Source organism: Crinia signifera, chromosome 1 (genome assembly GCF_055691185.1).
Source record: "Crinia signifera chromosome 1, ASM5569118v1, whole genome shotgun sequence".
NCBI lineage: Eukaryota > Metazoa > Chordata > Amphibia > Anura > Myobatrachidae > Crinia > Crinia signifera.
This window is the reverse complement of record NC_139217.1, coordinates 439827293-439855039: the sequence shown is the minus strand read 5'-3', so window position 1 is coordinate 439855039 and position 27747 is coordinate 439827293. Positions and strand designations below refer to the sequence as shown.

Below are 27747 nucleotides of genomic sequence, written 5' to 3'. Positions count from 1 at the left end.
GCATATTGTGTTGTCATTCAAGCAGTCGGCATGCAACAGCTGGAGTCCTCCTTGGCAACGCAAGTGAGTGTGGGTCCTGCAGCGACCTCTACTGGTTGTATATGCAAAGCACACTACAAGGCACAAGCAAAGTAAAAACAAGGAAGCATAGGCAGCCAGCACACAGCAGTAGAGATCAGAGCAGAACACAGAGTGTAAGCTAATGGCGCAGCTTAAGGGGCGCATGGGCAGGGCTAAGAGTGATGAAAGGATGGAAGGAAAGCAAGCCTAATGGAGGTACTAGGTACAAAGGGCTGACTTTTACCAGAGCTGATCAGGGGAAAGCGCGAACGCAGTCCCCCACTACCACAAATTATGCAGTTGAGTTTCCCCGCATTTGGGGAAATCGCAGGGGTCAACACACCCGGAGTGCAATGGATGAGCCTCGCCCTGGGAGAACCACCTTCGTGATCATGGTATCTCCCCTGCCAGGTAAGTATGAGTTGGACTAGGGCTCAGGAGGGCCGCAGCTCGGGCACACCCCCTTTGGCTGAAGGACATTTACCTGAGGCAGCACAAGCGACTCCCAGCTGGGGACAAAATACCGCAGGGAGGCCACATCTATTAACATTGAGGTGGTAAAGTGGAAAAGTGCCTATTCCTGACGCATCCCCCCAAACTATACCCACAACTAGTGCAAATCATTCCCAGAGCACACGGATTTGCATATTGTGTTGTCATTCAAGCAGTCGGCATGCAACAGCTGGAGGCCTCCTTGGCAACGCAAGTGAGTGTGGGTCCTGCAGCGACCTCTACTGGTTGTATATGCAAAGCACACTACAAGGCACAAGCAAAGTAAAAACAAGGAAGCATATGCAGCCAGCACACAGCAGTAGAGATCAGAGCAGAACACAGAGTGTAAGCTAATGGCGCAGCTTAAGGGGCGCATGGGCAGGGCTAAGAGTGATGAAAGGATGGAAGGAAGGAAAGCAAGCCTAATGGAGGTACTAGGTACAAAGGGCTGACTTTTACCAGAGCTGATCAGGGGAAAGCGCGAACGCAGTCCCCCACTACCACAAATTATGCAGTCGAGTTTCCCGCATTTGGGGAAATCGCAGGGGTCAACACACCCGGAGTGCAATGGATGAGCCTCGCCCTGGGAGAACCACCTTTGTGATCATGGTATCTCCCCTGCCAGGTAAGTATGAGTTGGACTAGGGCTCAGGAGGGCCGCAGCTCGGGCACACACCCTTTGGCTGAAGGAGATTTACCTGAGGCAGCACAAGCGACTCCCACCTGGGGACAAAATACCGCAGGGAGGCCACATCTATTAACATTGAGGTGGTAAAGTGCCTATTCCTGACGCATCCCCCCAAACTATACCCACAACTAGTGCAAATCATTCCCAGAGCACACGGATTTGCATATTGTGTTGTCATTCAAGCAGTCGGCATGCAACAGCTGGAGGCCTCCTTGGCAACGCAAGTGAGTGTGGGTCCTGCAGCGACCTCTACTGGTTGTATATGCAAAGCACACTACAAGGCACAAGCAAAGTAAAAACAAGGAAGCATATGCAGCCAGCACACAGCAGTAGAGATCAGAGCAGAACACAGAGTGTAAGCTAATGGCGCAGCTTAAGGGGCGCGTGGGCAGGGCAAAGAGTGATGAAAGGAAGGAAAGCAAGCCTAATGGAGATACTAAGTACAAAGGGCTGACTTTTACCAGAGCTGATCAGGAGAAAGCGCGAACGCAGTCCGCCACTACCACAAATTATGCAGTCGAGTTTCCCGCATTTGGGGAAATCGCAGGGGTCAACACACCCGGAGTGCAATGGATGAGCCTCGCCCTGGGAGAACCACCTTCGTGATCATGGTATCTCCCCTGCCAGGTAAGTATGAGTTGGACTAGGGCTCAGGAGGGCCGCAGCTCGGGCACACCCCCTTTGGCTGAAGGAGATTTACCTGAGGCAGCACAAGCGACTCCCACCTGGGGACAAAATACCGCAGGGAGGCCACATCTATTAACATTGAGGTGGTAAAGTGGAAAGGTGCCTATTCCTGACGCATCCCCCCAAACTATACCCACAACTAGTGCAAATCATTCCCAGAGCACACGGATTTGCATATTGTGTTGCCATTCAAGCAGTCGGCATGCAACAGCTGGAGGCCTCCTTGGCAACGCAAGTGAGTGTGGGTCCTGCAGCGACCTCTACTGGTTGTATATGCAAAGCACACTACAAGGCACAAGCAAAGTAAAAACAAGGAAGCATATGCAGCCAGCACACAGCAGTAGAGATCAGAGCAGAACACAGAGTGTAAGCTAATGGCGCAGCTTAAGGGGCGCGTGGGCAGGGCTAAGAGTGATGAAAGGATGGAAGGAAGGAAAGCAAGCCTAATGGAGGTACTAGGTACAAAGCGCTGACTTTTACCAGAGCTGATCAGGGGAAAGCGCGAACGCAGTCCCCCACTACCACAAATTATGCAGTCGAGTTTCCCGCATTTGGGGAAATCGCAGGGGTCAACACACCCGGAGTGCAATGGATGAGCCTCGCCCTGGGTGAACCACCTTCGTGATCATGGTATCTCCCCTGCCAGGTAAGTATGAGTTGGACTAGGGCTCAGGAGGGCCGCAGCTCGGGCACACCCCCTTTGGCTGAAGGACATTTACCTGAGGCAGCAAAAGCGACTCCCACCTGGGGACAAAATACCGCAGGGAGGCCACATCTATTAACATTGAGGTGGTAAAGTGGAAAAGTGCCTATTCCTGACGCATCCCCCCAAACTAGTGCAAATCATTCCCAGAGCACACGGATTTGCATATTGTGTTGTCATTCAAGCAGTCGGCATGCAACAGCTGGAGGCCTCCTTGGCAACGCAAGTGAGTGTGGGTCCTGCAGCGACCTCTACTGGTTGTATATGCAAAGCACACTACAAGGCACAAGCAAAGTAAAAACAAGGAAGCATATGCAGCCAGCACACAGCAGTAGAGATCAGAGCAGAACACAGAGTGTAAGCTAATGGCGCAGCTTAAGGGGCGCATGGGCAGGGCTTAGAGTGATGAAAGGATGGAAGGAAGGAAAGCAAGCCTAATGGAGGTACTAGGTACAAAGGGCTGACTTTTACCAGAGCTGATCAGGGGAAAGCACGAACGCAGTCCCCCACTACCACAAATTATGCAGTCGAGTTTCCCGCATTTGGGGAAATCGCAGGGGTCAACACACCCGGAGTGCAATGGATGAGCCTCGCCCTGGGAGAACCACCTTCGTGATCATGGTATCTCCCCTGCCAGGTAAGTATGAGTTGGACTAGGGCTCAGGAGGGCCGCAGCTCGGGCACACCCCCTTTGGCTGAAGGACATTTACCTGAGGCAGCACAAGCGACTCCCAGCTGGGGACAAAATACCGCAGGGAGGCCACATCTATTAACATTGAGGTGGTAAAGTGGAAAAGTGCCTATTCCTGACGCATCCCCCCAAACTATACCCACAACTAGTGCAAATCATTCCCAGAGCACACGGATTTGCATATTGTGTTGTCATTCAAGCAGTCGGCATGCAACAGCTGGAGGCCTCCTTGGCAACGCAAGTGAGTGTGGGTCCTGCAGCGACCTCTACTGGTTGTATATGCAAAGCACACTACAAGGCACAAGCAAAGTAAAAACAAGGAAGCATATGCAGCCAGCACACAGCAGTAGAGATCAGAGCAGAACACAGAGTGTAAGCTAATGGCACAGCTTAAGGGGCGCATGGGCAGGGCTAAGAGTGATGAAAGGATGGAAGGAAGGAAAGCAAGCCTAATGGAGGTACTAGGTACAAAGGGCTGACTTTTACCAGAGCTGATCAGGGGAAAGCGCAAACGCAGTCCCCCACTACCACAAATTATGCAGTCGAGTTTCCTGCATTTGGGGAAATCGCAGGGGTCAACACACCCGGAGTGCAATGGATGAGCCTCGCCCTGGGAGAACCACCTTCGTGATCATGGTATCTCCCCTGCCAGGTAAGTATGAGTTGGACTAGGGCTCAGGAGGGCCGCAGCTCGGGCACACCCCCTTTGGCTGAAGGACATTTACCTGAGGCAGCACAAGCGACTCCCAGCTGGGGACAAAATACCGCAGGGAGGCCACATCTATTAACATTGAGGTGGTAAAGTGGAAAAGTGCCTATTCCTGACGCATCCCCCCAAACTATACCCACAACTAGTGCAAATCATTCCCAGAGCACACGGATTTGCATATTGTGTTGTCATTCAAGCAGTCGGCATGCAACAGCTGGAGGCCTCCTTGGCAACGCAAGTGAGTGTGGGTCCTGCAGCGACCTCTACTGGTTGTATATGCAAAGCACACTACAAGGCACAAGCAAAGTAAAAACAAGGAAGCATATGCAGCCAGCACACAGCAGTAGAGATCAGAGCAGAACACAGAGTGTAAGCTAATGGCGCAGCTTAAGGGGCGCATGGGCAGGGCTAAGAGTGATGAAAGGATGGAAGGAAGGAAAGCAAGCCTAATGGAGGTACTAGGTACAAAGGGCTGACTTTTACCAGAGCTGATCAGGGGAAAGCGCGAACGCAGTCCCCCACTACCACAAATTATGCAGTCGAGTTTCCCGCATTTGAGGAAATCGCAGGGGTCAACTCACCCGGAGTGCAATGGATGAGCCTCGTCCTGGGAGAACCACCTTCGTGATCATGGTATCTCCCCTGCCAGGTAAGTATGAGTTGGACTAGGGCTCAGGAGGGCCGCAGCTCGGGCACACCCCCTTTGGCTGAAGGAGATTTACCTGAGGCAGCACAAGCGACTCCCACCTGGGGACAAAATACCGCAGGGAGGCCACATCTATTAACATTGAGGTGGTAAAGTGGAAAAGTGCCTATTCCTGACGCATCCCCCCAAACTATACCCACAACTAGTGCAAATCATTCCCAGAGCACACGGATTTGCATATTGTGTTGTCATTCAAGCAGTCGGCATGCAACAGCTGGAGGCCTCCTTGGCAACGTAAGTGAGTGTGGGTCCTGCAGCGACCTCTACTGGTTGTATATGCAAAGCACACTACAAGGCACAAGCAAAGTAAAAACAAGGAAGCATATGCAGCCAGCACACAGCAGTAGAGATCAGAGCAGAACACAGAGTGTAAGCTAATGGCGCAGCTTAAGGGGCGCGTGGGCAGGGCTAAGAGTGATGAAAGGATGGAAGGAAGGAAAGCAAGCCTAATGGAGGTACTAGGTACAAAGGGCTGACTTTTACCAGAGCTGATCAGGGGAAAGCGCGAACGCAGTCCCCCACTACCACAAATTATGCAGTTGAGTTTCCCGCATTTGGGGAAATCGCAGGGGTCAACACACCCGGAGTGCAATGGATGAGCCTCGCCCTGGGAGAACCACCTTCGTGATCATGGTATCTCCCCTGCCAGGTAAGTATGAGTTGGACTAGGGCTCAGGAGTGCCTCAGCTCGGGCACACCCCCTTTGGCTGAAGTACATTTACCTGAGGCAGCACAAGCGACTCCCAGCTGGGGACAAAATACCGCAGGGAGGCCACATCTATTAACATTGAGGTGGTAAAGTGGAAAAGTGCCTATTCCTGACGCATCCCCCCAAACTATACCCACAACTAGTGCAAATCATTCCCAGAGCACACGGATTTGCATATTGTGTTGTCATTCAAGCAGTCGGCATGCAACAGCTGGAGGCCTCCTTGGCAACGTAAGTGAGTGTGGGTCCTGCAGCGACCTCTACTGGTTGTATATGCAAAGCACACTACAAGGCACAAGCAAAGTAAAAACAAGGAAGCATATGCAGCCAGCACACAGCAGTAGAGATCAGAGCAGAACACAGAGTGTAAGCTAATGGCGCAGCTTAAGGGGCGCATGGGCAGGGCTAAGAGTGATGAAAGGATGGAAGGAAGGAAAGCAAGCAAGCCAGCCTAATGGAGGTACTAGGTACAAAGGGCTGACTTTTACCAGAGCTGATCAGGGGAAAGCGCGAACACAGTCCCCCACTACCACAAATTATGCAGTCGAGTTTCCCGCATTTGGGGAAATCGCAGGGGTCAACACACCCGGAGTGCAATGGATGAGCCTCGCCCTGGGAGAACCACCTTCGTGATCATGGTATCTCCCCTGCCAGGTAAGTATGAGTTGGACTAGGGCTCAGGAGGGCCGCAGCTCGGGCACACCCCTTTTGGCTGAAGGACATTTACCTGAGGCAGCACAAGCGACTCCCACCTGGGGACAAAATACCGCAGGGAGGCCACATCTATTAACATTGAGGTGGTAAAGTGGAAAAGTGCCTATTCCTGACGCATCCCCCCAAACTAGTGCAAATCATTCCCAGAGCACACGGATTTGCATATTGTGTTGTCATTCAAGCAGTCGGCATGCAACAGCTGGAGGCCTCCTTGGCAACGCAAGTGAGTGTGGGTCCTGCAGCGACCTCTACTGGTTGTATATGCAAAGCACACTACAAGGCACAAGCAAAGTAAAAACAAGGAAGCATATGCAGCCAGCACACAGCAGTAGAGATCAGAGCAGAACACAGAGTGTAAGCTAATGGCGCAGCTTAAGGGGCGCATGGGCAGGGCTAAGAGTGATGAAAGGATGGAAGGAAGGAAAGCAAGCCTAATGGAGGTACTAGGTACAAAGGGCTGACTTTTACCAGAGCTGATCAGGGGAAAGCGCGAACGCAGTCCCCCACTACCACAAATTATGCAGTTGAGTTTCCCCGCATTTGGGGAAATCGCAGGGGTCAACACACCCGGAGTGCAATGGATGAGCCTCGCCCTGGGAGAACCACCTTCGTGATCATGGTATCTCCCCTGCCAGGTAAGTATGAGTTGGACTAGGGCTCAGGAGGGCCGCAGCTCGGGCACACCCCCTTTGGCTGAAGGACATTTACCTGAGGCAGCACAAGCGACTCCCAGCTGGGGACAAAATACCGCAGGGAGGCCACATCTATTAACATTGAGGTGGTAAAGTGGAAAAGTGCCTATTCCTGACGCATCCCCCCAAACTATACCCACAACTAGTGCAAATCATTCCCAGAGCACACGGATTTGCATATTGTGTTGTCATTCAAGCAGTCGGCATGCAACAGCTGGAGGCCTCCTTGGCAACGCAAGTGAGTGTGGGTCCTGCAGCGACCTCTACTGGTTGTATATGCAAAGCACACTACAAGGCACAAGCAAAGTAAAAACAAGGAAGCATATGCAGCCAGCACACAGCAGTAGAGATCAGAGCAGAACACAGAGTGTAAGCTAATGGCGCAGCTTAAGGGGCGCGTGGGCAGGGCTAAGAGTGATGAAAGGATGGAAGGAAGGAAAGCAAGCCTAATGGAGGTACTAGGTACAAAGGGCTGACTTTTACCAGAGCTGATCAGGGGAAAGCGCGAACGCAGTACCCCACTACCACAAATTATGCAGTCGGGTTTCCCGCATTTGGGGAAATCGCAGGGGTCAACACACCCGGAGTGCAATGGATGAGCCTCGCCCTGGGAGAACCACCTTCGTGATCATGGTATCTCCCCTGCCAGGTAAGTATGAGTTGGACTAGGGCTCAGGAGGGCCGCAGCTCGGGCACACCCCTTTTGGCTGAAGGACATTTACCTGAGGCAGCACAAGCGACTCCCACCTGGGGACAAAATACCGCAGGGAGGCCACATCTATTAACATTGAGGTGGTAAAGTGGAAAAGTGCCTATTCCTGACGCATCCCCCCAAACTATACCCACAACTAGTGCAAATCATTCCCAGAGCACACGGATTTGCATATTGTGTTGTCATTCAAGCAGTCGGCATGCAACAGCTGGAGGCCTCCTTGGCAACGCAAGTGAGTGTGGGTCCTGCAGCGACCTCTACTGGTTGTATATGCAAAGCACACTACAAGGCACAAGCAAAGTAAAAACAAGGAAGCATATGCAGCCAGCACACAGCAGTAGAGATCAGAGCAGAACACAGAGTGTAAGCTAATGGCGCAGCTTAAGGGGCGCATGGGCAGGGCTAAGAGTGATGAAAGGATGGAAGGAAGGAAAGCAAGCCTAATGGAGGTACTAGGTACAAAGGGCTGACTTTTACCAGAGCTGATCAGGGGAAAGCGCGAACGCAGTCCCCCACTACCACAAATTATGCAGTCGAGTTTCCCGCATTTGGGGAAATCGCAGGGGTCAACACACCCGGAGTGCAATGGATGAGCCTCGCCCTGGGAGAACCACCTTCGTGATCATGGTATCTCCCCTGCCAGGTAAGTATGAGTTGGACTAGGGCTCAGGAGGGCCGCAGCTCGGGCACACCCCCTTTGGCTGAAGGACATTTACCTGAGGCAGCACAAGCGACTCCCAGCTGGGGACAAAATACCGCAGGGAGGCCACATCTATTAACATTGAGGTGGTAAAGTGGAAAAGTGCCTATTCCTGACGCATCCCCCCAAACTATACCCACAACTAGTGCAAATCATTCCCAGAGCACACGGATTTGCATATTGTGTTGTCATTCAAGCAGTCGGCATGCAACAGCTGGAGGCCTCCTTGGCAACGCAAGTGAGTGTGGGTCCTGCAGCGACCTCTACTGGTTGTATATGCAAAGCACACTACAAGGCACAAGCAAAGTAAAAACAAGGAAGCATATGCAGCCAGCACACAGCAGTAGAGATCAGAGCAGAACACAGAGTGTAAGCTAATGGCGCAGCTTAAGGGGCGCGTGGGCAGGGCTAAGAGTGATGAAAGGAAGGAAAGCAAGCCTAATGGAGGTACTAAGTACAAAGGGCTGACTTTTACCAGAGCTGATCAGGGGAAAGCGCGAACGCAGTCTGCCACTACCACAAATTATGCAGTCGAGTTTCCCGCATTTGGGGAAATCGCAGGGGTCAACACACCCGGAGTGCAATGGATGAGCCTCGCCCTGGGAGAACCACCTTCGTGGTCATGGTATCTCCCCTGCCAGGTAAGTATGAGTTGGACTAGGGCTCAGGAGGGCCGCAGCTCGGGCACACCCCCTTTGGCTGAAGGAGATTTACCTGAGGCAGCACAAGCGACTCCCACCTGGGGACAAAATACCGCAGGGAGGCCACATCTATTAACATTGAGGTGGTAAAGTGCCTATTCCTGACGCATCCCCCCAAACTATACCCACAACTAGTGCAAATCATTCCCAGAGCACACGGATTTGCATATTGTGTTGTCATTCAAGCAGTCGGCATGCAACAGCTGGAGGCCTCCTTGGCAACGCAAGTGAGTGTGGGTCCTGCAGCGACCTCTACTGGTTGTATATGCAAAGCACACTACAAGGCACAAGCAAAGTAAAAACAAGGAAGCATATGCAGCCAGAACACAGAGTGTAAGCTAATGGCGCAGCTTAAGGGGCGCATGGGCAGGGCTAAGAGTGATGAAAGGATGGAAGGAAGGAAAGCAAGCCTAATGGAGGTACTAGGTACAAAGCGCTGACTTTTACCAGAGCTGATCAGGGGAAAGCGCGAACGCAGTCCCCCACTACCACAAAATATGCAGTCGAGTTTCCCGCATTTGGGGAAATCGCAGGGGTCAACACACCCGGAGTGCAATGGATGAGCCTCGCCCTGGGTGAACCACCTTCGTGATCATGGTATCTCCCCTGCCAGGTAAGTATGAGTTGGACTAGGGCTCAGGAGGGCCGCAGCTCGGGCACACCCCCTTTGGCTGAAGGACATTTACCTGAGGCAGCACAAGCGACTCCCACCTGGGGACAAAATACCGCAGGGAGGCCACATCTATTAACATTGAGGTGGTAAAGTGGAAAAGTGCCTATTCCTGACGCATCCCCCCAAACTAGTGCAAATCATTCCCAGAGCACACGGATTTGCATATTGTGTTGTCATTCAAGCAGTCGGCATGCAACAGCTGGAGGCCTCCTTGGCAACGCAAGTGAGTGTGGGTCCTGCAGCGACCTCTACTGGTTGTATATGCAAAGCACACTACAAGGCACAAGCAAAGTAAAAACAAGGAAGCATATGCAGCCAGCACACAGCAGTAGAGATCAGAGCAGAACACAGAGTGTAAGCTAATGGCGCAGCTTAAGGGGCGCATGGGCAGGGCTTAGAGTGATGAAAGGATGGAAGGAAGGAAAGCAAGCCTAATGGAGGTACTAGGTACAAAGGGCTGACTTTTACCAGAGCTGATCAGGGGAAAGCGCGAACGCAGTCCCCCACTACCACAAATTATGCAGTCGAGTTTCCCGCATTTGGGGAAATCGCAGGGGTCAACACACCCGGAGTGCAATGGATGAGCGTCGCCCTGGGAGAACCACCTTCGTGATCATGGTATCTCCCCTGCCAGGTAAGTATGAGTTGGACTAGGGCTCAGGAGGGCCGCAGCTCGGGCACACCCCCTTTGGCTGAAGGACATTTATCTGAGGCAGCACAAGCGACTCCCAGCTGGGGACAAAATACCGCAGGGAGGCCACATCTATTAACATTGAGGTGGTAAAGTGGAAAAGTGCCTATTCCTGACGCATCCCCCCAAACTATACCCACAACTAGTGCAAATCATTCCCAGAGCACACGGATTTGCATATTGTGTTGTCATTCAAGCAGTCGGCATGCAACAGCTGGAGGCCTCCTTGGCAACGCAAGTGAGTGTGGGTCCTGCAGCGACCTCTACTGGTTGTATATGCAAAGCACACTACAAGGCACAAGCAAAGTAAAAACAAGGAAGCATATGCAGCCAGCACACAGCAGTAGAGATCAGAGCAGAACACAGAGTGTAAGCTAATGGCGCAGCTTAAGGGGCGCATGGGCAGCGCTAAGAGTGATGAAAGAATGGAAGGAAGGAAAGCAAGCCTAATGGAGGTACTAGGTACAAAGGGCTGACTTTTACCAGAGCTGATCAGGGGAAAGCGCGAACGCAGTCCCCCACTACCACAAATTATGCAGTTGAGTTTCCCCGCATTTGGGGAAATCGCAGGGGTCAACACACCCGGAGTGCAATGGATGAGCCTCGCCCTGGGAGAACCACCTTCGTGATCATGGTATCTCCCCTGCCAGGTAAGTATGAGTTGGACTAGGGCTCAGGAGGGCCGCAGCTCGGGCACACCCCCTTTGGCTGAAGGACATTTACCTGAGGCAGCACAAGCGACTCCCAGCTGGGGACAAAATACCGCAGGGAGGCCACATCTATTAACATTGAGGTGGTAAAGTGGAAAAGTGCCTATTCCTGACGCATCCCCCCAAACTATACCCACAACTAGTGCAAATCATTCCCAGAGCACACGGATTTGCATATTGTGTTGTCATTCAAGCAGTCGGCATGCAACAGCTGGAGGCCTCCTTGGCAACGCAAGTGAGTGTGGGTCCTGCAGCGACCTCTACTGGTTGTATATGCAAAGCACACTACAAGGCACAAGCAAAGTAAAAACAAGGAAGCATATGCAGCCAGCACACAGCAGTAGAGATCAGAGCAGAACACAGAGTGTAAGCTAATGGCGCAGCTTAAGGGGCGCATGGGCAGGGCTAAGAGTGATGAAAGGATGGAAAGCAAGCCTAATGGAGGTACTAGGTACAAAGGGCTGACTTTTACCAGAGCTGATCAGGGGAAAGCGCGAACGCAGTCCCCCACTACCACAAATTATGCAGTCGAGTTTCCCGCATTTGGGGAAATCGCAGGGGTCAACACACCCGGAGTGCAATGGATGAGCCTCGCCCTGGGAGAACCACCTTCGTGATCATGGTATCTCCCCTGCCAGGTAAGTATGAGTTGGACTAGGGCTCAGGAGGGCCGCAGCTCGGGCACACCCCCTTTGGCTGAAGGAGATTTACCTGAGGCAGCACAAGCGACTCCCACCTGGGGACAAAATACCGCAGGGAGGCCACATCTATTAACATTGAGGTGGTAAAGTGGAAAAGTGCCTATTCCTGACGCATCCCCCCAAACTATACCCACAACTAGTGCAAATCATTCCCAGAGCACACGGATTTGCATATTGTGTTGTCATTCAAGCAGTCGGCATGCAACAGCTGGAGGCCTCCTTGGCAACGCAAGTGAGTGTGGGTCCTGCAGCGACCTCTACTGGTTGTATATGCAAAGCACACTACAAGGCACAAGCAAAGTAAAAACAAGGAAGCATATGCAGCCAGCACACAGCAGTAGAGATCAGAGCAGAACACAGAGTGTAAGCTAATGGCGCAGCTTAAGGGGCGCATGGGCAGGGCTAAGAGTGATGAAAGGATGGAAGGAAGGAAAGCAAGCCTAATGGAGGTACTAGGTACAAAGGGCTGACTTTTACCAGAGCTGATCAGGGGAAAGCGCGAACGCAGTCCCCCACTACCACAAATTATGCAGTCGAGTTTCCCGCATTTGGGGAAATCGCAGGGGTCAACACACCCGGAGTGCAATAGATGAGCCTCGACCTGGGAGAACCACCTTCGTGATCATGGTATCTCCCCTGCCAGGTAAGTATGAGTTGGACTAGGGCTCAGGAGGGCCGCAGCTCGGGCACACCCCCTTTGGCTGAAGGAGATTTACCTGAGGCAGCACAAGCGACTCCCACCTGGGGACAAAATACCGCAGGGAGGCCACATCTATTAACATTGAGGTGGTAAAGTGGAAAAGTGCCTATTCCTGACGCATCCCCCCAAACTATACCCACAACTAGTGCAAATCATTGCCAGAGCACACGGATTTGCATATTGTGTTGTCATTCAAGCAGTCGGCATGCAACAGCTGGAGGCCTCCTTGGCAACGCAAGTGAGTGTGGGTCCTGCAGCGACCTCTACTGGTTGTATATGCAAAGCACACTACAAGGCACAAGCAAAGTAAAAACAAGGAAGCATATGCAGCCAGCACACAGCAGTAGAGATCAGAGCAGAACACAGAGTGTAAGCTAATGGCGCAGCTTAAGGGGCGCGTGGGCAGGGCTAAGAGTGATGAAATGATGGAAGGAAGGAAAGCAAGCCTAATGGAGGTACTAGGTACAAAGGGCTGACTTTTACCAGAGCTGATCAGGGGAAAGCAGGAAAGCGGGAAAGCGCGAACGCAGTCCCCCACTACCACAAATTATGCAGTCGAGTTTCCCGCATTTGGGGAAATCGCAGGGGTCAACACACCCGGAGTGCAATGGATGAGCCTCGCCCTGGGAGAACCACCTTCGTGATCATGGTATCTCCCCTGCCAGGTAAGTATGAGTTGGACTAGGGCTCAGGAGGGCCGCAGCTCGGGCACACCCCCTTTGGCTGAAGGACATTTACCTGAGGCAGCACAAGCGACTCCCAGCTGGGGACAAAATACCGCAGGGAGGCCACATCTATTAACATTGAGGTGGTAAAGTGGAAAAGTGCCTATTCCTGACGCATCCCCCCAAACTATACCCACAACTAGTGCAAATCATTGCCAGAGCACACGGATTTGCATATTGTGTTGTCATTCAAGCAGTCGGCATGCAACAGCTGGAGGCCTCCTTGGCAACGCAAGTGAGTGTGGGTCCTGCAGCGACCTCTACTGGTTGTATATGCAAAGCACACTACAAGGCACAAGCAAAGTAAAAACAAGGAAGCATATGCAGCCAGCACACAGCAGTAGAGATCAGAGCAGAACACAGAGTGTAAGCTAATGGCGCAGCTTAAGGGGCGCGTGGGCAGGGCTAAGAGTGATGAAATGATGGAAGGAAGGAAAGCAAGCCTAATGGAGGTACTAGGTACAAAGGGCTGACTTTTACCAGAGCTGATCAGGGGAAAGCGGGAAAGCGCGAACGCAGTCCCCCACTACCACAAATTATGCAGTCGAGTTTCCCGCATTTGGGGAAATCGCAGGGGTCAACACACCCGGAGTGCAATGGATGAGCCTCGCCCTGGGAGAACCACCTTCGTGGTCATGGTATCTCCCCTGCCAGGTAAGTATGAGTTGGACTAGGGCTCAGGAGGGCCGCAGCTCAGGCACACCCCCTTTGGCTGAAGGAGATTTACCTGAGGCAGCACAAGCGACTCCCACCTGGGGACAAAATACCGCAGGGAGGCCACATCTATTAACATTGAGGTGGTAAAGTGCCTATTCCTGACGCATCCCCCCAAACTATACCCACAACTAGTGCAAATCATTCCCAGAGCACACGGATTTGCATATTGTGTTGTCATTCAAGCAGTCGGCATGCAACAGCTGGAGGCCTCCTTGGCAACGCAAGTGAGTGTGGGTCCTGCAGCGACCTCTACTGGTTGTATATGCAAAGCACACTACAAGGCACAAGCAAAGTAAAAACAAGGAAGCATATGCAGCCAGCACACAGCAGTAGAGATCAGAGCAGAACACAGAGTGTAAGCTAATGGCGCAGCTTAAGGGGCGCGTGGGCAGGGCTAAGAGTGATGAAAGGAAGGAAAGCAAGCCTAATGGAGGTACTAAGTACAAAGGGCTGACTTTTACCAGAGCTGATCAGTGGAAAGCGCGAACGCAGTCCGCCACTACCACAAATTATGCAGTCGAGTTTCCCGCATTTGGGGAAATCGCAGGGGTCAACACACCCGGAGTGCAATGGATGAGCCTCGCCCTGGGAGAACCACCTTCGTGATCATGGTATCTCCCCTGCCAGGTAAGTATGAGTTGGACTAGGGCTCAGGAGGGCCGCAGCTCGGGCACACCCCCTTTGGCTGAAGGAGATTTACCTGAGGCAGCACAAGCGACTCCCACCTGGGGACAAAATACCGCAGGGAGGCCACATCTATTAACATTGAGGTGGTAAAGTGGAAAGGTGCCTATTCCTGACGCATCCCCCCAAACTATAACCACAACTAGTGCAAATCATTCCCAGAGCACACGGATTTGCATATTGTGTTGCCATTCAAGCAGTCGGCATGCAACAGCTGGAGGCCTCCTTGGCAACGCAAGTGAGTGTGGGTCCTGCAGCCACCTCTAGTGGTTGTATATGCAAAGCACACTACAAGGCACAAGCAAAGTAAAAACAAGGAAGCATATGCAGCCAGCACACAGCAGTAGAGATCAGAGCAGAACACAGAGTGTAAGCTAATGGCGCAGCTTAAGGGGCGCGTGGGCAGGGCTAAGAGTGATGAAAGGATGGAAGGAAGGAAAGCAAGCCTAATGGAGGTACTAGGTACAAAGCGCTGACTTTTACCAGAGCTGATCAGGGGAAAGCGCGAACGCAGTCCCCCACTACCACAAATTATGCAGTCGAGTTTCCCGCATTTGGGGAAATCGCAGGGGTCAACACACCCGGAGTGCAATGGCTGAGCCTCGTCCTGGGTAAACCACCTTCGTGATCATGGTATCTCCCCTGCCAGGTAAGTATGAGTTGGACTAGGGCTCAGGAGGGCCGCAGCTCGGGCACACCCCCTTTGGCTGAAGGACATTTACCTGAGGCAGCACAAGCGACTCCCACCTGGGGACAAAATACCGCAGGGAGGCCACATCTATTAACATTGAGGTGGTAAAGTGGAAAAGTGCCTATTCCTGACGCATCCCCCCAAACTAGTGCAAATCATTCCCAGAGCACACGGATTTGCATATTGTGTTGTCATTCAAGCAGTCGGCATGCAACGGCTGGAGGCCTCCTTGGCAACGCAAGTGAGTGTGGGTCCTGCAGCGACCTCTACTGGTTGTATATGCAAAGCACACTACAAGGCACAAGCAAAGTAAAAACAAGGAAGCATATGCAGCCAGCACACAGCAGTAGAGATCAGAGCAGAACACAGAGTGTAAGCTAATGGCGCAGCTTAAGGGGCGCATGGGCAGGGCTTAGAGTGATGAAAGGATGGAAGGAAGGAAAGCAAGCCTAATGGAGTTACTAGGTACAAAGGGCTGACTTTTACCAGAGCTGATCAGGGGAAAGCGCGAACGCAGTCCCCCACTACCACAAATTATGCAGTCGAGTTTCCCGCATTTGGGGAAATCGCAGGGGTCAACACACCCGGAGTGCAATGGATGAGCCTCGCCCTGGGAGAACCACCTTCGTGATCATGGTATCTCCCCTGCCAGGTAAGTATGAGTTGGACTAGGGCTCAGGAGGGCCGCAGCTCGGGCACACCCCCTTTGGCTGAAGGACATTTACCTGAGGCAGCACAAGCGACTCCCAGCTGGGGACAAAATACCGCAGGGAGGCCACATCTATTAACATTGAGGTGGTAAAGTGGAAAAGTGCCTATTCCTGACGCATCCCCCCAAACTATACCCACAACTAGTGCAAATCATTCCCAGAGCACACGGATTTGCATATTGTGTTGTCATTCAAGCAGTCGGCATGCAACAGCTGGAGGCCTCCTTGGCAACGCAAGTGAGTGTGGGTCCTGCAGCGACCTCTACTGGTTGTATATGCAAAGCACACTACAAGGCACAAGCAAAGTAAAAACAAGGAAGCATATGCAGCCAGCACACAGCAGTAGAGATCAGAGCAGAACACAGAGTGTAAGCTAATGGCGCAGCTTAAGGGGCGCATGGGCAGGGCTAAGAGTGATGAAAGGATGGAAGGAAGGAAAGCAAGCCTAATGGAGGTACTAGGTACAAAGGGCTGACTTTTACCAGAGCTGATCAGGGGAAAGCGCGAACGCAGTCCCCCACTACCACAAATTATGCAGTTGAGTTTCCCCGCATTTGGGGAAATCACAGGGGTCAACACACCCGGAGTGCAATGGATGAGCCTCGCCCTGGGAGAACCACCTTCGTGATCATGGTATCTCCCCTGCCAGGTAAGTATGAGTTGGACTAGGGCTCAGGAGGGCCGCAGCTCGGGCACACCCCCTTTGGCTGAAGGACATTTACCTGAGGCAGCACAAGCGACTCCCAGCTGGGGACAAAATACCGCAGGGAGGCCACATCTATTAACATTGAGGTGGTAAAGTGGAAAAGTGCCTATTCCTGACGCATCCCCCCAAACTATACCCACAACTAGTGCAAATCATTCCCAGAGCACACGGATTTGCATATTGTGTTGTCATTCAAGCAGTCGGCATGCAACAGCTGGAGGCCTCCTTGGCAACGCAAGTGAGTGTGGGTCCTGCAGCGACCTCTACTGGTTGTATATGCAAAGCACACTACAAGGCACAAGCAAAGAAAAAAAAAGGAAGCATATGCAGCCAGCACACAGCAGTAGAGATCAGAGCAGAACACAGAGTGTAAGCTAATGGCGCAGCTTAAGGGGCGCATGGGCAGGGCTTAGAGTGATGAAAGGATGGAAGGAAGGAAAGCAAGCCTAATGGAGGTACTAGGTACAAAGGGCTGACTTTTACCAGAGCTGATCAGGGGAAAGCGCGAACGCAGTCCCCCACTACCACAAATTATGCAGTCGAGTTTCCCGCATTTGGGGAAATCGCAGGGGTCAACACACCCGGAGTGCAATGGATGAGCCTCGCCCTGGGAGAACCACCTTCGTGATCATGGTATCTCCCCTGCCAGGTAAGTATGAGTTGGACTAGGGCTCAGGAGGGCCGCAGCTCGGGCACACCCCCTTTGGCTGAAGGACATTTACCTGAGGCAGCACAAGCGACTCCCAGCTGGGGACAAAATACCGCAGGGAGGCCACATCTATTAACATTGAGGTGGTAAAGTGGAAAAGTGCCTATTCCTGACGCATCCCCCCAAACTATACCCACAACTAGTGCAAATCATTCCCAGAGCACACGGATTTGCATATTGTGTTGTCATTCAAGCAGTCGGCATGCAACAGCTGGAGGCCTCCTTGGCAACGCAAGTGAGTGTGGGTCCTGCAGCGACCTCTACTGGTTGTATATGCAAAGCACACTACAAGGCACAAGCAAAGTAAAAACAAGGAAGCATATGCAGCCAGCACACAGCAGTAGAGATCAGAGCAGAACACAGAGTGTAAGCTAATGGCACAGCTTAAGGGGCGCATGGGCAGGGCTAAGAGTGATGAAAGGATGGAAGGAAGGAAAGCAAGCCTAATGGAGGTACTAGGTACAAAGGGCTGACTTTTACCAGAGCTGATCAGGGGAAAGCGCGAACGCAGTCCCCCACTACCACAAATTATGCAGTCGAGTTTCCTGCATTTGGGGAAATCGCAGGGGTCAACACATCCGGAGTGCAATGGATGAGCCTCGCCCTGGGAGAACCACCTTCGTGATCATGGTATCTCCCCTGCCAGGTAAGTATGAGTTGGACTAGGGCTCAGGAGGGCCGCAGCTCGGGCACACCCCCTTTGGCTGAAGGACATTTACCTGAGGCAGCACAAGCGACTCCCAGCTGGGGACAAAATACCGCAGGGAGGCCACATCTATTAACATTGAGGTGGTAAAGTGGAAAAGTGCCTATTCCTGACGCATCCCCCCAAACTATACCCACAACTAGTGCAAATCATTCCCAGAGCACATGGATTTGCATATTGTGTTGTCATTCAAGCAGTCGGCATGCAACAGCTGGAGGCCTCCTTGGCAACGCAAGTGAGTGTGGGTCCTGCAGCGACCTCTACTGGTTGTATATGCAAAGCACACTACAAGGCACAAGCAAAGTAAAAACAAGGAAGCATATGCAGCCAGCACACAGCAGTAGAGATCAGAGCAGAACACAGAGTGTAAGCTAATGGCGCATGGGCAGGGCTAAGAGTGATGAAAGGATGGAAGGAAGGAAAGCAAGCCTAATGGAGGTACTAGGTACAAAGGGCTGACTTTTACCAGAGCTGATCAGGGGAAAGCGCAAACGCAGTCCCCCACTACCACAAATTATGCAGTCGAGTTTCCCGCATTTGGGGAAATCGCAGGGGTCAACACACCCGGAGTGCAATGGATGAGCCTCACCCTGGGAGAACCACCTTCGTGATCATGGTATCTCCCCTGCCAGGTAAGTATGAGTTGGACTAGGGCTCAGGAGGGCCGCAGCTCGGGCACACCCCCTTTGGCTGAAGGAGATTTACCTGAGGCAGCACAAGCGACTCCCACCTGGGGACAAAATACCGCAGGGAGGCCACATCTATTAACATTGAGGTGGTAAAGTGGAAAAGTGCCTATTCCTGACGCATCCCCCCAAACTATACCCACAACTAGTGCAAATCATTCCCAGAGCACACGGATTTGCATATTGTGTTGTCATTCAAGCAGTCGGCATGCAACAGCTGGAGGCCTCCTTGGCAACGCAAGTGAGTGTGGGTCCTGCAGCGACCTCTACTGGTTGTATATGCAAAGCACACTACAAGGCACAAGCAAAGTAAAAACAAGGAAGCATATGCAGCCAGCACACAGCAGTAGAGATCAGAGCAGAACACAGAGTGTAAGCTAATGGCGCAGCTTAAGGGGCGCGTGGGCAGGGCTAAGAGTGATGAAAGGATGGAAGGAAGGAAAGCAAGCCTAATGGAGGTACTAAGTACAAAGGGCTGACTTTTACCAGAGCTGATCAGGGGAAAGCGCGAACGCAGTCCCCCACTACCACAAATTATGCAGTCGAGTTTCCAGCATTTGGGGAAATCGCAGGGGTCAACACACCCGGAGAGCAATGAATGAGCCTCGCCCTGGGAGAACCACCTTCGTGATCATGGTATCTCCCCTGCCAGGTAAGTATGAGTTGGACTAGGGCTCAGGAGGGCCGCAGCTCGGGCACACCCCCTTTGGCTGAAGGACATTTACCTGAGGCAGCACAAGCGACTCCCACCTGGGGACAAAATACCGCAGGGAGGCCACATCTATTAACATTGAGGTGGAAAAGTGCCTATTCCTGACGCATCCCCCCAAACTATACCCACAACTAGTGCAAATCATTCCCAGAGCACACGGATTTGCATATTGTGTTGTCATTCAAGCAGTCGGCATGCAACAGCTGGAGGCCTCCTTGGCAACGTAAGTGAGTGTGGGTCCTGCAGCGACCTCTACTGGTTGTATATGCAAAGCACACTACAAGGCACAAGCAAAGTAAAAACAAGGAAGCATATGCAGCCAGCACACAGCAGTAGAGATCAGAGCAGAACACAGAGTGTAAGCTAATGGCGCAGCTTAAGGGACGCATGGGCAGGGCTAAGAGTGATGAAAGGATGGAAAGCAAGCCTAATGGAGGTACTAGGTACAAGGCACTGACTTTTACCAGGGCTGATCAGTGGAAAGCGCGAACGCAGTCCCCCACTACCACAAATTATGCAGTCGAGTTTCCCGCATTTGGGGAAATCGCAGGGGTCAACACACCCGGAGTGCAATGGATGAGCCTCGCCCTGGGAGAACCACCTTCGTGATCATGGTATCTCCCCTGCCAGGTAAGTATGAGTTGGACTAGGGCTCAGGAGGGCCGCAGCTCGGGCACACCCCCTTTGGCTGAAGGAGATTTACCTGAGGCAGCACAAGCGACTCCCACCTGGGGACAAAATACCGCAGGGAGGCCACATCTATTAACATTGAGGTAGTAAAGTGCCTATTCCTGACACATCCCCCCAAACTATACCCACAACTAGTGCAAATCATTCCCAGCGCGAACGCAGTCCCCCACTACCACAAATTATGCAGTCAAGTTTCCCGCATTTGGGGAAATCGCAGGGGTCAACACACCCGGAGTGCAATGGATGAGCCTCGCCCTGGGAGAACCACCTTCGTGATCATGGTATCTCCCCTGCCAGGTAAGTATGAGTTGGACTAGGGCTCAGGAGGGCCGCAGCTCGGGCACACCCCCTTTGGCTGAAGGAGATTTACCTGAGGCAGCACAAGCGACTCCCACCTGGGGACAAAATACCGCAGGGAGGCCACATCTATTAACATTGAGGTGGTAAAGTGGAAAGGTGCCTATTCCTGACGCATCCCCTCAAACTATACCCACAACTAGTGCAAATCATTCCCAGAGCACACGGATTTGCATATTGTGTTGCCATTCAAGCAGTCGGCATGCAACAGCTGGAGGCCTCCTTGGCAACGCAAGTGAGTGTGGGTCCTGCAGCGACCTCTACTGGTTGTATATGCAAAGCACACTACAAGGCACAAGCAAAGTAAAAACAAGGAAGCATATGCAGCCAGCACACAGCAGTAGAGATCAGAGCAGAACACAGAGTGTAAGCTAATGGCGCAGCTTAAGGGGCGCGTGGGCAAGGCTAAGAGTGATGAAAGGATGGAAGGAAGGAAGAAAGGAAGGAAGGAAGGAAGGAAGGAAGGAAGGAAGGAAAGCAAGCCTAATGGAGGTACTAGGTACAAAGGGCTGACTTTTACTAGAGCTGATCAGGGGAAAGCGCGAACGCAGTCCCCCACTACCACAAATTATGCAGTCGAGTTTCCCACATTTGGGGAAATCGCAGGAGTCAACACACCCAGAGTGCAATGGATGAGCCTCGCCCTGGGAGAACCACCTTCGTGATCATGGTATCTCCCCTGCCAGGTAAGTATGAGTTGGACTAGGGCTCAGGAGGGCCGCAGCTCGGGCACACCCCCTTTGGCTGAAGGAGATTTACCTGAGGCAGCACAAGCAACTCCCACCTGGGGACAAAATACCGCAGGGAGGCCACATCTATTAACATTGAGGTGGTAAAGTGGAAAAGTGGAAAAGTGCCTATTCCTGACGCATCCCCCCAAACTATACCCACAACTAGTGCAAATCATTCCCAGAGCACACGGATTTGCATATTGTGTTGTCATTCAAGCAGTCGGCATGCAACAGCTGGAGGCCTCCTTGGCAACGCAAGTGAGTGTGGGTCCTGCAGCGACCTCTACTGGTTGTATATGCAAAGCACACTACAAGGCACAAGCAAAGTAAAAACAAGGAAGCATATGCAGCCAGCACACAGCAGTAGAGATCAGAGCAGAACACAGAGTGTAAGCTAATGGCGCAGCTTAAGGGGCGCATGGGCAGTGCTAAGAGTGATGAAAGGATGGAAGGAAGGAAAGCAAGCCTAATGGAGGTACTAGGTACAAAGCGCTGACTTTTACCAGAGCTGATCAGGGGAAAGCGCGAACGCAGTCCCCCACTACCACAAATTATGCAGTTGAGTTTCCCCGCATTTGGGGAAATCGCAGGGGTCAACACACCCGGAGTGCAATGGATGAGCCTCGCCCTGGGAGAACCACCTTCGTGATCATGGTATCTCCCCTGCCAGGTAAGTATGAGTTGGACTAGGGCTCAGGAGGGCCGCAGCTCGGGCACACCCCCTTTGGCTGAAGGACATTTACCTGAGGCAGCACAAGCGACTCCCAGCTGGGGACAAAATACCGCAGAGAGGCCACATCTATTAACATTGAGGTGGTAAAGTGGAAAAGTGCCTATTCCTGACGCATCCCCCCAAACTTTACCCACAACTAGTGCAAATCATTCCCAGAGCACACGGATTTGCATATTGTGTTGTCATTCAAGCAGTCGGCATGCAACAGCTGGAGGCCTCCTTGGCAACGCAAGTGAGTGTGGGTCCTGCAGCGACCTCTACTGGTTGTATATGCAAAGCACACTACAAGGCACAAGCAAAGTAAAAACAAGGAAGCATATGCAGCCAGCACACAGCAGTAGAGATCAGAGCAGAACACAGAGTGTAAGCTAATGGCACAGCTTAAGGGGCGCATGGGCAGGGCTAAGAGTGATGAAAGGATGGAAGGAAGGAAAGCAAGCCTAATGGAGGTACTAGGTACAAAGGGCTGACTTTTACCAGAGCTGATCAGGGGAAAGCGCGAACACAGTCCCCCACTACCACAAATTATGCAGTCGAGTTTCCCGCATTTGGGGAAATCGCAGGGGTCAACACACCCGGAGTGCAATGGATGAGCCTCGCCCTGGGAGAACCACCTTCGTGATCATGGTATCTCCCCTGCCAGGTAAGTATGAGTTGGACTAGGGCTCAGGAGGGCCGCAGCTCGGGCACACCCCCTTTGGCTGAAGGACATTTACCTGAGGCAGCACAAGCGACTCCCAGCTGGGGACAAAATACCGCAGGGAGGCCACATCTATTAACATTGAGGTGGTAAAGTGGAAAAGTGCCTATTCCTGACGCATCCCCCCAAACTATACCCACAACTAGTGCAAATCATTCCCAGAGCACACGGATTTGCATATTGTGTTGTCATTCAAGCAGTCGGCATGCAACAGCTGGAGGCCTCCTTGGCAACGCAAGTGAGTGTGGGTCCTGCAGCGACCTCTACTAGTTGTATATGCAAAGCACACTACAAGGCACAAGCAAAGTAAAAACAAGGAAGCATATGCAGCCAGAACACAGAGTGTAAGCTAATGGCGCAGCTTAAGGGGCGCATGGGCAGGGCTAAGAGTGATGAAAGGATGGAAGGAAGGAAAGCAAGCCTAATGGAGGTACTAAATACAAAGGGCTGACTTTTACCAGAGCTGATCAGGGGAAAGCGCGAACGCAGTCCCCCACTACCACAAATTATGCAGTCGAGTTTCCCGCATTTGGGGAAATCGCAGGGGTCAACACACCCGGAGTGCAATGGATGAGCCTCGCCCTGGGAGAACCACCTTCGTGATCATGGTATCTCCCCTGCCAGGTAAGTATGAGTTGGACTAGGGCTCAGGAGGGCCACAGCTCGGGCACACCCCCTTTGGCTGAAGGACATTTACCTGAGGCAGCACAAGTGACTCCCACCTGGGGACAAAATACCGCAGGGAGGCCACATCTATTAACATTGAGGTGGTAAAGTGGAAAAGTGCCTATTCCTGACGCATCCCCCCAAACTATACCCACAACTAGTGCAAATCATTCCCAGAGCACACGGATTGGAATATTGTGTTGTCATTCAAGCAGTCGGCATGCAACAGCTGGAGGCCTCCTTGGCAACGTAAGTGAGTGTGGGTCCTGCAGCGACCTCTACTGGTTGTATATGCAAAGCACACTACAAGGCACAAGCAAAGTAAAAACAAGGAAGCATATGCAGCCAGCACACAGCAGTAGAGATCAGAGCAGAACACAGAGTGTAATCTAATGGCACAGCTTAAGGGGCGTGTGGGAAGGGCTAAGAGTGATGAAAGGATGGAAAGCAAGCCTAATGGAGGTACTAGGTACAAAGGGCTGACTTTTACCAGAGCTGATCAGGGAAAAGCGCGAACGCAGTCCCCCACTACCACAAATTATGCAGTCGAGTTTCCCACATTTGGGGAAATCGCAGGGGTCAACACACCCGGAGTGCAATGGATGAGCCTCGCCCTGGGAGAACCACCTTTTTGATCATGGTATCTCCCCTGCCAGGTAAGTATGAGTTGGACTAGGGCTCAGGAGGGCCGCAGCTCGGGCACACCCCCTTTGGCTGAAGGAGATTTACCTGAGGCAGCACAAGCGACTCCCACCTGGGGACAAAATACCGCAGGGAGGCCACATCTAAAGTGGAAAAGTGCCTATTCCTGACGCATCCCCCCAAACTATACCCACAACTAGTGCAAATCATTCCCAGAGCACACGGATTTGCATATTGTGTTGTCATTCAAGCAGTCGGCATGCAACAGCTGGAGGCCTCCTTGGCAACGTAAGTGAGTGTGGGTCCTGCAGCGACCTCTACTGGTTGTATATGCAAAGCACACTACAAGGCACAAGCAAAGTAAAAACAAGGAAGCATATGCAGCCAGCACACAGCAGTAGAGATCAGAGCAGAACACAGAGTGTAAGCTAATGGCGCAGCTTAAGGGGCGCGTGGGCAGGGCTAAGAGTGATGAAAGGATGGAAGGAAGGAAAGCAAGCCTAATGGAGGTACTAAGTACAAAGGGCTGACTTTTACCAGAGCTGATCAGGGGAAAGCGCGAACGCAGTCCCCCACTACCACAAATTATGCAGTCGAGTTTCCCGCATTTGGGGAAATCGCAGGGGTCAACACACCCGGAGTGCAATGGATGAGCCTCGCCCTGGGCGGACCACCTTCGTGATCATGGTATCTCCCCTGCCAGGTAAGTATGAGTTGGACTAGGGCTCAGGAGGGCCGCAGCTCGGGCACACCCCCTTTGGCTGAAGGACATTTACCTGAGGCAGCACAAGCGACTCCCACCTGGGGACAAAATACAGCAGGGAGGCCACATCTATTAACATTGAGGTGGTAAAGTGGAAAAGTGCCTATTCCTGACGCATCCCCCCAAACTATACCCACAACTAGTGCAAATCATTCCCAGAGCACACGGATTTGCATATTGTGTTGTCATTCAAGCAGTCGGCATGCAACAGCTGGAGGCCTCCTTGGCAACGTAAGTGAGTGTGGGTCCTGCAGCGACCTCTACTGGTTGTATATGCAAAGCACACTACAAGGCACAAGCAAAGTAAAAACAAGGAAGCATATGCAGCCAGCACACAGCAGTAGAGATCAGAGCAGAACACAGAGTGTAAGCTAATGGCGCAGCTTAAGGGGTGCATGGGCAGGGCTAAGAGTGATGAAAGGATGGAAAGCAAGCCTAATGGAGGTACTAGGTACAAAGGGCTGACTTTTACCAGAGCTGATCAGGGGAAAGCGCGAACGCAGTCCCCCACTACCACAAATTATGCAGTCGAGTTTCCCGCATTTGGAGAAATCGCAGGGGTCAACACACCCGGAGTGCAATGGATAAGCCTCGCCCTGGGAGAACCACCTTCATGATCATGGTATCTCCCCTGCCAGGTAAGTATGAGTTGGACTAGGGCTCAGGAGGGCCGCAGCTCGGGCACACCCCCTTTGGCTGAAGGAGATTTACCTGAGGCAGCACAAGCGACTCCCACCTGGGGACAAAATACCGCAGGGAGGCCACATCTATTAACATTGAGGTGGTAAAGTGGAAAAGTGCCTATTCCTGACGCATCCCCCCAAACTATACCCACAACTAGTGCAAATCATTCCCAGAGCACACGGATTTGCATATTGTGTTGTCATTCAAGCAGTCGGCATGCAACAGCTGGAGGCCTCCTTGGCAACGCAAGTGAGTTTGGGTCCTGCAGCGACCTCTACTGGTTGTATATGCAAAGCACACTACAAGGCACGAACAAAGTAAAAACAAGGAAGCATATGCAGCCAGCACACAGCAGTAGAGATCAGAGCAGAACACAGAGTGTAAGCTAATGGCACAGCTTAAGGGGCGCGTGGGCAGGGCTAAGAATGATGAAAGGATGGAAAGCAAGCCTAATGGAGGTACTAGGTACAAAGGGCTGACTTTTACCAGAGCTGATCAGGGGAAAGCGCGAACGCAGTCCCCCACTACCACAAATTATGCAGTCAAGTTTCCCGCATTTGGGGAAATCGCAGGGGTCAACACACCCGGAGTGCAATGGATGAGCCTCGCCCTGGGAGAACCACCTTCGTGATCATGGTATCTCCCCTGCCAGGTAAGTATGAGTTGGACTAGGGCTCAGGAGGGCCGCAGCTCGGGCACACCCCCTTTGGCTGAAGGAGATTTACCTGAGGCAGCACAAGCGACTCCCACCTGGGGACAAAATACCGCAGGGAGGCCACATCTATTAACATTGAGGTGGTAAAGTGGAAAAGTGCCTATTCCTGACGCATCCCCCCAAACTATACCCACAACTAATGCAAATCATTCCCAGAGCACACGGATTTGCATATTGTGTTGTCATTCAAGCAGTCGGCATGCAACAGCTGGAGGCCTCCTTGGCAACGCAAGTGAGTTTGGGTCCTGCAGCGACCTCTACTGGTTGTATATGCAAAGCACACTACAAGGCACAAGCAAAGTAAAAACAAGGAAGCATATGCAGCCAGCACACAGCAGTAGAGATCAGAGCAGAACACAGAGTGTAAGCTAATGGCGCAGCTTAAGGGGCGAGTGGGCAGAGCTAACAGTGATGAAAGGATGGAAGGAAGGAAAGCAAGCCTAATGGAGGTACTAGGTACAAAGGGCTGACTTTTACCAGAGCTGATCAGGGGAAAGCGCGAACGCAGTCCCCCACTACCACATATTATGCAGTCGAGTTTCCCGCATTTGGGGAAATCGCAGGGGTCAACACACCCAGAGTGCAATGGATGAGCCTCGCCCTGGGAGAACCACCTTCGTGATCATGGTATCTCCCCTGCCAGGTAAGTATGAGTTGGACTAGGGCTCAGGAGGGCCGCAGCTCGGGCACACCCCCTTTGGCTGAAGGAGATTTACCTGAGGCAGCACAAGCGACTCCCACCTGGGGACAAAATACCGCAGGGAGGCCACATCTATTAACATTGAGGTGGTAAAGTGGAAAAGTGCCTATTCCTGACGCATCCCCCCAAACTTTACCCACAACTAGTGCAAATCATTCCCAGAGCACACGGATTTGCATATTGTGTTGTCATTCAAGCAGTCGGCATGCAACAGCTGGAGGCCTCCTTGGCAACGCAAGTGAGTGTGGGTCCTGCAGCGACCTCTACTGGTTGTATATGCAAAGCACACTACAAGGCACAAGCAAAGTAAAAACAAGGAAGCATATGCAGCCAGCACACAGCAGTAGAGATCAGAGCAGAACACAGAGTGTAAGCTAATGGCGCAGCTTAAGGGGCGAGTGGGCAGGGCTAACAGTGATGAAAGGATGGAAGGAAGGAAAGCAAGCCTAATGGAGGTACTAGGTACAAAGGGCTGACTTTTACCAGAGCTGATCAGTGGAAAGCGCGAACGCAGTCCCCCACTAACACAAATTATGCAGTCGAGTTTCCCGCATTTGGGGAAATCGCAGGGGTCAACACACCCAGAGTGCAATGGATGAGCCTCGCCCTAGGAGAACCACCTTCGTGATCATGGTATCTCCCCTGCCAGGTAAGTATGAGTTGGGCTAGGGCTCAGGAGGGCCGCAGCTCGGGCACACCCCCTTTGGCTGAAGGAGATTTACCTGAGGCAGCACAAGCGACTCCCACCTGGGGACAAAATACCGCAGGGAGGCCACATCTATTAACATTGAGGTGGAAAAGTGCCTATTCCTGACGCATCCCCCCAAACTATACCCACAACTAGTGCAAATCATTCCCAGAGCACACGGATTTGCATATTG

The 27747-nt window shown here is 52.2% G+C and overlaps 40 non-coding genes across 40 annotated transcripts; all 40 read right to left on the bottom strand.

Moving 5' to 3' along the window:
• Nucleotides 1–314: 314 nt before the first annotated feature.
• On the bottom strand, nucleotides 315–479 carry LOC146043490 (U1 spliceosomal RNA). The gene has a single exon (XR_014464488.1). It is a non-coding gene; the product is annotated as a U1 spliceosomal RNA (small nuclear RNA).
• Nucleotides 480–1021: 542 nt separating this feature from the next.
• Nucleotides 1022–1185, bottom strand: LOC146042549 (U1 spliceosomal RNA). The gene has a single exon (XR_014463914.1). It is a non-coding gene; the product is annotated as a U1 spliceosomal RNA (small nuclear RNA).
• A 526-nt stretch (nucleotides 1186–1711) lies between these two features.
• LOC146044558 (U1 spliceosomal RNA) lies at nucleotides 1712–1875 on the bottom strand. The gene has a single exon (XR_014464999.1). It is a non-coding gene; the product is annotated as a U1 spliceosomal RNA (small nuclear RNA).
• Nucleotides 1876–2417: 542 nt separating this feature from the next.
• Nucleotides 2418–2581, bottom strand: LOC146043313 (U1 spliceosomal RNA). Its single transcript, XR_014464312.1, has one exon. It is a non-coding gene; the product is annotated as a U1 spliceosomal RNA (small nuclear RNA).
• Nucleotides 2582–3111: 530 nt separating this feature from the next.
• On the bottom strand, nucleotides 3112–3275 carry LOC146042786 (U1 spliceosomal RNA). The gene has a single exon (XR_014464015.1). It is a non-coding gene; the product is annotated as a U1 spliceosomal RNA (small nuclear RNA).
• Nucleotides 3276–3817: 542 nt separating this feature from the next.
• LOC146043964 (U1 spliceosomal RNA) lies at nucleotides 3818–3981 on the bottom strand. The gene has a single exon (XR_014464803.1). It is a non-coding gene; the product is annotated as a U1 spliceosomal RNA (small nuclear RNA).
• Nucleotides 3982–4523: 542 nt separating this feature from the next.
• Nucleotides 4524–4687, bottom strand: LOC146044195 (U1 spliceosomal RNA). Its single transcript, XR_014464845.1, has one exon. It is a non-coding gene; the product is annotated as a U1 spliceosomal RNA (small nuclear RNA).
• A 542-nt stretch (nucleotides 4688–5229) lies between these two features.
• On the bottom strand, nucleotides 5230–5393 carry LOC146043700 (U1 spliceosomal RNA). The gene has a single exon (XR_014464697.1). It is a non-coding gene; the product is annotated as a U1 spliceosomal RNA (small nuclear RNA).
• Nucleotides 5394–5943: 550 nt separating this feature from the next.
• Nucleotides 5944–6107, bottom strand: LOC146042734 (U1 spliceosomal RNA). The gene has a single exon (XR_014463996.1). It is a non-coding gene; the product is annotated as a U1 spliceosomal RNA (small nuclear RNA).
• A 530-nt stretch (nucleotides 6108–6637) lies between these two features.
• LOC146043479 (U1 spliceosomal RNA) lies at nucleotides 6638–6802 on the bottom strand. Its single transcript, XR_014464477.1, has one exon. It is a non-coding gene; the product is annotated as a U1 spliceosomal RNA (small nuclear RNA).
• A 542-nt stretch (nucleotides 6803–7344) lies between these two features.
• On the bottom strand, nucleotides 7345–7508 carry LOC146044184 (U1 spliceosomal RNA). Its single transcript, XR_014464843.1, has one exon. It is a non-coding gene; the product is annotated as a U1 spliceosomal RNA (small nuclear RNA).
• A 542-nt stretch (nucleotides 7509–8050) lies between these two features.
• LOC146042301 (U1 spliceosomal RNA) lies at nucleotides 8051–8214 on the bottom strand. Its single transcript, XR_014463831.1, has one exon. It is a non-coding gene; the product is annotated as a U1 spliceosomal RNA (small nuclear RNA).
• A 534-nt stretch (nucleotides 8215–8748) lies between these two features.
• LOC146044932 (U1 spliceosomal RNA) lies at nucleotides 8749–8912 on the bottom strand. The gene has a single exon (XR_014465349.1). It is a non-coding gene; the product is annotated as a U1 spliceosomal RNA (small nuclear RNA).
• A 509-nt stretch (nucleotides 8913–9421) lies between these two features.
• LOC146044052 (U1 spliceosomal RNA) lies at nucleotides 9422–9585 on the bottom strand. Its single transcript, XR_014464818.1, has one exon. It is a non-coding gene; the product is annotated as a U1 spliceosomal RNA (small nuclear RNA).
• A 530-nt stretch (nucleotides 9586–10115) lies between these two features.
• Nucleotides 10116–10279, bottom strand: LOC146043369 (U1 spliceosomal RNA). The gene has a single exon (XR_014464367.1). It is a non-coding gene; the product is annotated as a U1 spliceosomal RNA (small nuclear RNA).
• Nucleotides 10280–10821: 542 nt separating this feature from the next.
• LOC146043468 (U1 spliceosomal RNA) lies at nucleotides 10822–10986 on the bottom strand. Its single transcript, XR_014464466.1, has one exon. It is a non-coding gene; the product is annotated as a U1 spliceosomal RNA (small nuclear RNA).
• A 534-nt stretch (nucleotides 10987–11520) lies between these two features.
• LOC146042298 (U1 spliceosomal RNA) lies at nucleotides 11521–11684 on the bottom strand. The gene has a single exon (XR_014463830.1). It is a non-coding gene; the product is annotated as a U1 spliceosomal RNA (small nuclear RNA).
• A 542-nt stretch (nucleotides 11685–12226) lies between these two features.
• LOC146044569 (U1 spliceosomal RNA) lies at nucleotides 12227–12390 on the bottom strand. The gene has a single exon (XR_014465011.1). It is a non-coding gene; the product is annotated as a U1 spliceosomal RNA (small nuclear RNA).
• Nucleotides 12391–12948: 558 nt separating this feature from the next.
• LOC146043269 (U1 spliceosomal RNA) lies at nucleotides 12949–13112 on the bottom strand. The gene has a single exon (XR_014464268.1). It is a non-coding gene; the product is annotated as a U1 spliceosomal RNA (small nuclear RNA).
• Nucleotides 13113–13662: 550 nt separating this feature from the next.
• LOC146043942 (U1 spliceosomal RNA) lies at nucleotides 13663–13826 on the bottom strand. The gene has a single exon (XR_014464799.1). It is a non-coding gene; the product is annotated as a U1 spliceosomal RNA (small nuclear RNA).
• A 526-nt stretch (nucleotides 13827–14352) lies between these two features.
• Nucleotides 14353–14516, bottom strand: LOC146044371 (U1 spliceosomal RNA). Its single transcript, XR_014464878.1, has one exon. It is a non-coding gene; the product is annotated as a U1 spliceosomal RNA (small nuclear RNA).
• Nucleotides 14517–15058: 542 nt separating this feature from the next.
• Nucleotides 15059–15222, bottom strand: LOC146044745 (U1 spliceosomal RNA). The gene has a single exon (XR_014465187.1). It is a non-coding gene; the product is annotated as a U1 spliceosomal RNA (small nuclear RNA).
• Nucleotides 15223–15752: 530 nt separating this feature from the next.
• LOC146042291 (U1 spliceosomal RNA) lies at nucleotides 15753–15916 on the bottom strand. Its single transcript, XR_014463827.1, has one exon. It is a non-coding gene; the product is annotated as a U1 spliceosomal RNA (small nuclear RNA).
• A 542-nt stretch (nucleotides 15917–16458) lies between these two features.
• On the bottom strand, nucleotides 16459–16623 carry LOC146042486 (U1 spliceosomal RNA). The gene has a single exon (XR_014463889.1). It is a non-coding gene; the product is annotated as a U1 spliceosomal RNA (small nuclear RNA).
• Nucleotides 16624–17165: 542 nt separating this feature from the next.
• On the bottom strand, nucleotides 17166–17329 carry LOC146042281 (U1 spliceosomal RNA). The gene has a single exon (XR_014463824.1). It is a non-coding gene; the product is annotated as a U1 spliceosomal RNA (small nuclear RNA).
• A 542-nt stretch (nucleotides 17330–17871) lies between these two features.
• Nucleotides 17872–18035, bottom strand: LOC146043634 (U1 spliceosomal RNA). Its single transcript, XR_014464631.1, has one exon. It is a non-coding gene; the product is annotated as a U1 spliceosomal RNA (small nuclear RNA).
• A 528-nt stretch (nucleotides 18036–18563) lies between these two features.
• On the bottom strand, nucleotides 18564–18727 carry LOC146042489 (U1 spliceosomal RNA). Its single transcript, XR_014463891.1, has one exon. It is a non-coding gene; the product is annotated as a U1 spliceosomal RNA (small nuclear RNA).
• Nucleotides 18728–19269: 542 nt separating this feature from the next.
• On the bottom strand, nucleotides 19270–19433 carry LOC146044778 (U1 spliceosomal RNA). The gene has a single exon (XR_014465220.1). It is a non-coding gene; the product is annotated as a U1 spliceosomal RNA (small nuclear RNA).
• Nucleotides 19434–19959: 526 nt separating this feature from the next.
• LOC146044063 (U1 spliceosomal RNA) lies at nucleotides 19960–20123 on the bottom strand. The gene has a single exon (XR_014464821.1). It is a non-coding gene; the product is annotated as a U1 spliceosomal RNA (small nuclear RNA).
• A 198-nt stretch (nucleotides 20124–20321) lies between these two features.
• Nucleotides 20322–20480, bottom strand: LOC146044946 (U1 spliceosomal RNA). The gene has a single exon (XR_014465353.1). It is a non-coding gene; the product is annotated as a U1 spliceosomal RNA (small nuclear RNA).
• A 582-nt stretch (nucleotides 20481–21062) lies between these two features.
• On the bottom strand, nucleotides 21063–21226 carry LOC146042527 (U1 spliceosomal RNA). Its single transcript, XR_014463902.1, has one exon. It is a non-coding gene; the product is annotated as a U1 spliceosomal RNA (small nuclear RNA).
• Nucleotides 21227–21776: 550 nt separating this feature from the next.
• On the bottom strand, nucleotides 21777–21941 carry LOC146043457 (U1 spliceosomal RNA). Its single transcript, XR_014464455.1, has one exon. It is a non-coding gene; the product is annotated as a U1 spliceosomal RNA (small nuclear RNA).
• Nucleotides 21942–22483: 542 nt separating this feature from the next.
• Nucleotides 22484–22647, bottom strand: LOC146042730 (U1 spliceosomal RNA). The gene has a single exon (XR_014463995.1). It is a non-coding gene; the product is annotated as a U1 spliceosomal RNA (small nuclear RNA).
• A 517-nt stretch (nucleotides 22648–23164) lies between these two features.
• Nucleotides 23165–23328, bottom strand: LOC146042277 (U1 spliceosomal RNA). The gene has a single exon (XR_014463822.1). It is a non-coding gene; the product is annotated as a U1 spliceosomal RNA (small nuclear RNA).
• Nucleotides 23329–23862: 534 nt separating this feature from the next.
• On the bottom strand, nucleotides 23863–24026 carry LOC146042656 (U1 spliceosomal RNA). The gene has a single exon (XR_014463964.1). It is a non-coding gene; the product is annotated as a U1 spliceosomal RNA (small nuclear RNA).
• Nucleotides 24027–24551: 525 nt separating this feature from the next.
• On the bottom strand, nucleotides 24552–24715 carry LOC146043887 (U1 spliceosomal RNA). The gene has a single exon (XR_014464789.1). It is a non-coding gene; the product is annotated as a U1 spliceosomal RNA (small nuclear RNA).
• A 534-nt stretch (nucleotides 24716–25249) lies between these two features.
• LOC146043413 (U1 spliceosomal RNA) lies at nucleotides 25250–25413 on the bottom strand. Its single transcript, XR_014464411.1, has one exon. It is a non-coding gene; the product is annotated as a U1 spliceosomal RNA (small nuclear RNA).
• A 534-nt stretch (nucleotides 25414–25947) lies between these two features.
• LOC146042826 (U1 spliceosomal RNA) lies at nucleotides 25948–26111 on the bottom strand. Its single transcript, XR_014464029.1, has one exon. It is a non-coding gene; the product is annotated as a U1 spliceosomal RNA (small nuclear RNA).
• A 542-nt stretch (nucleotides 26112–26653) lies between these two features.
• LOC146043435 (U1 spliceosomal RNA) lies at nucleotides 26654–26817 on the bottom strand. Its single transcript, XR_014464433.1, has one exon. It is a non-coding gene; the product is annotated as a U1 spliceosomal RNA (small nuclear RNA).
• Nucleotides 26818–27359: 542 nt separating this feature from the next.
• LOC146044470 (U1 spliceosomal RNA) lies at nucleotides 27360–27523 on the bottom strand. The gene has a single exon (XR_014464924.1). It is a non-coding gene; the product is annotated as a U1 spliceosomal RNA (small nuclear RNA).
• Between the last annotated feature and the right edge of the window lie 224 nt (nucleotides 27524–27747).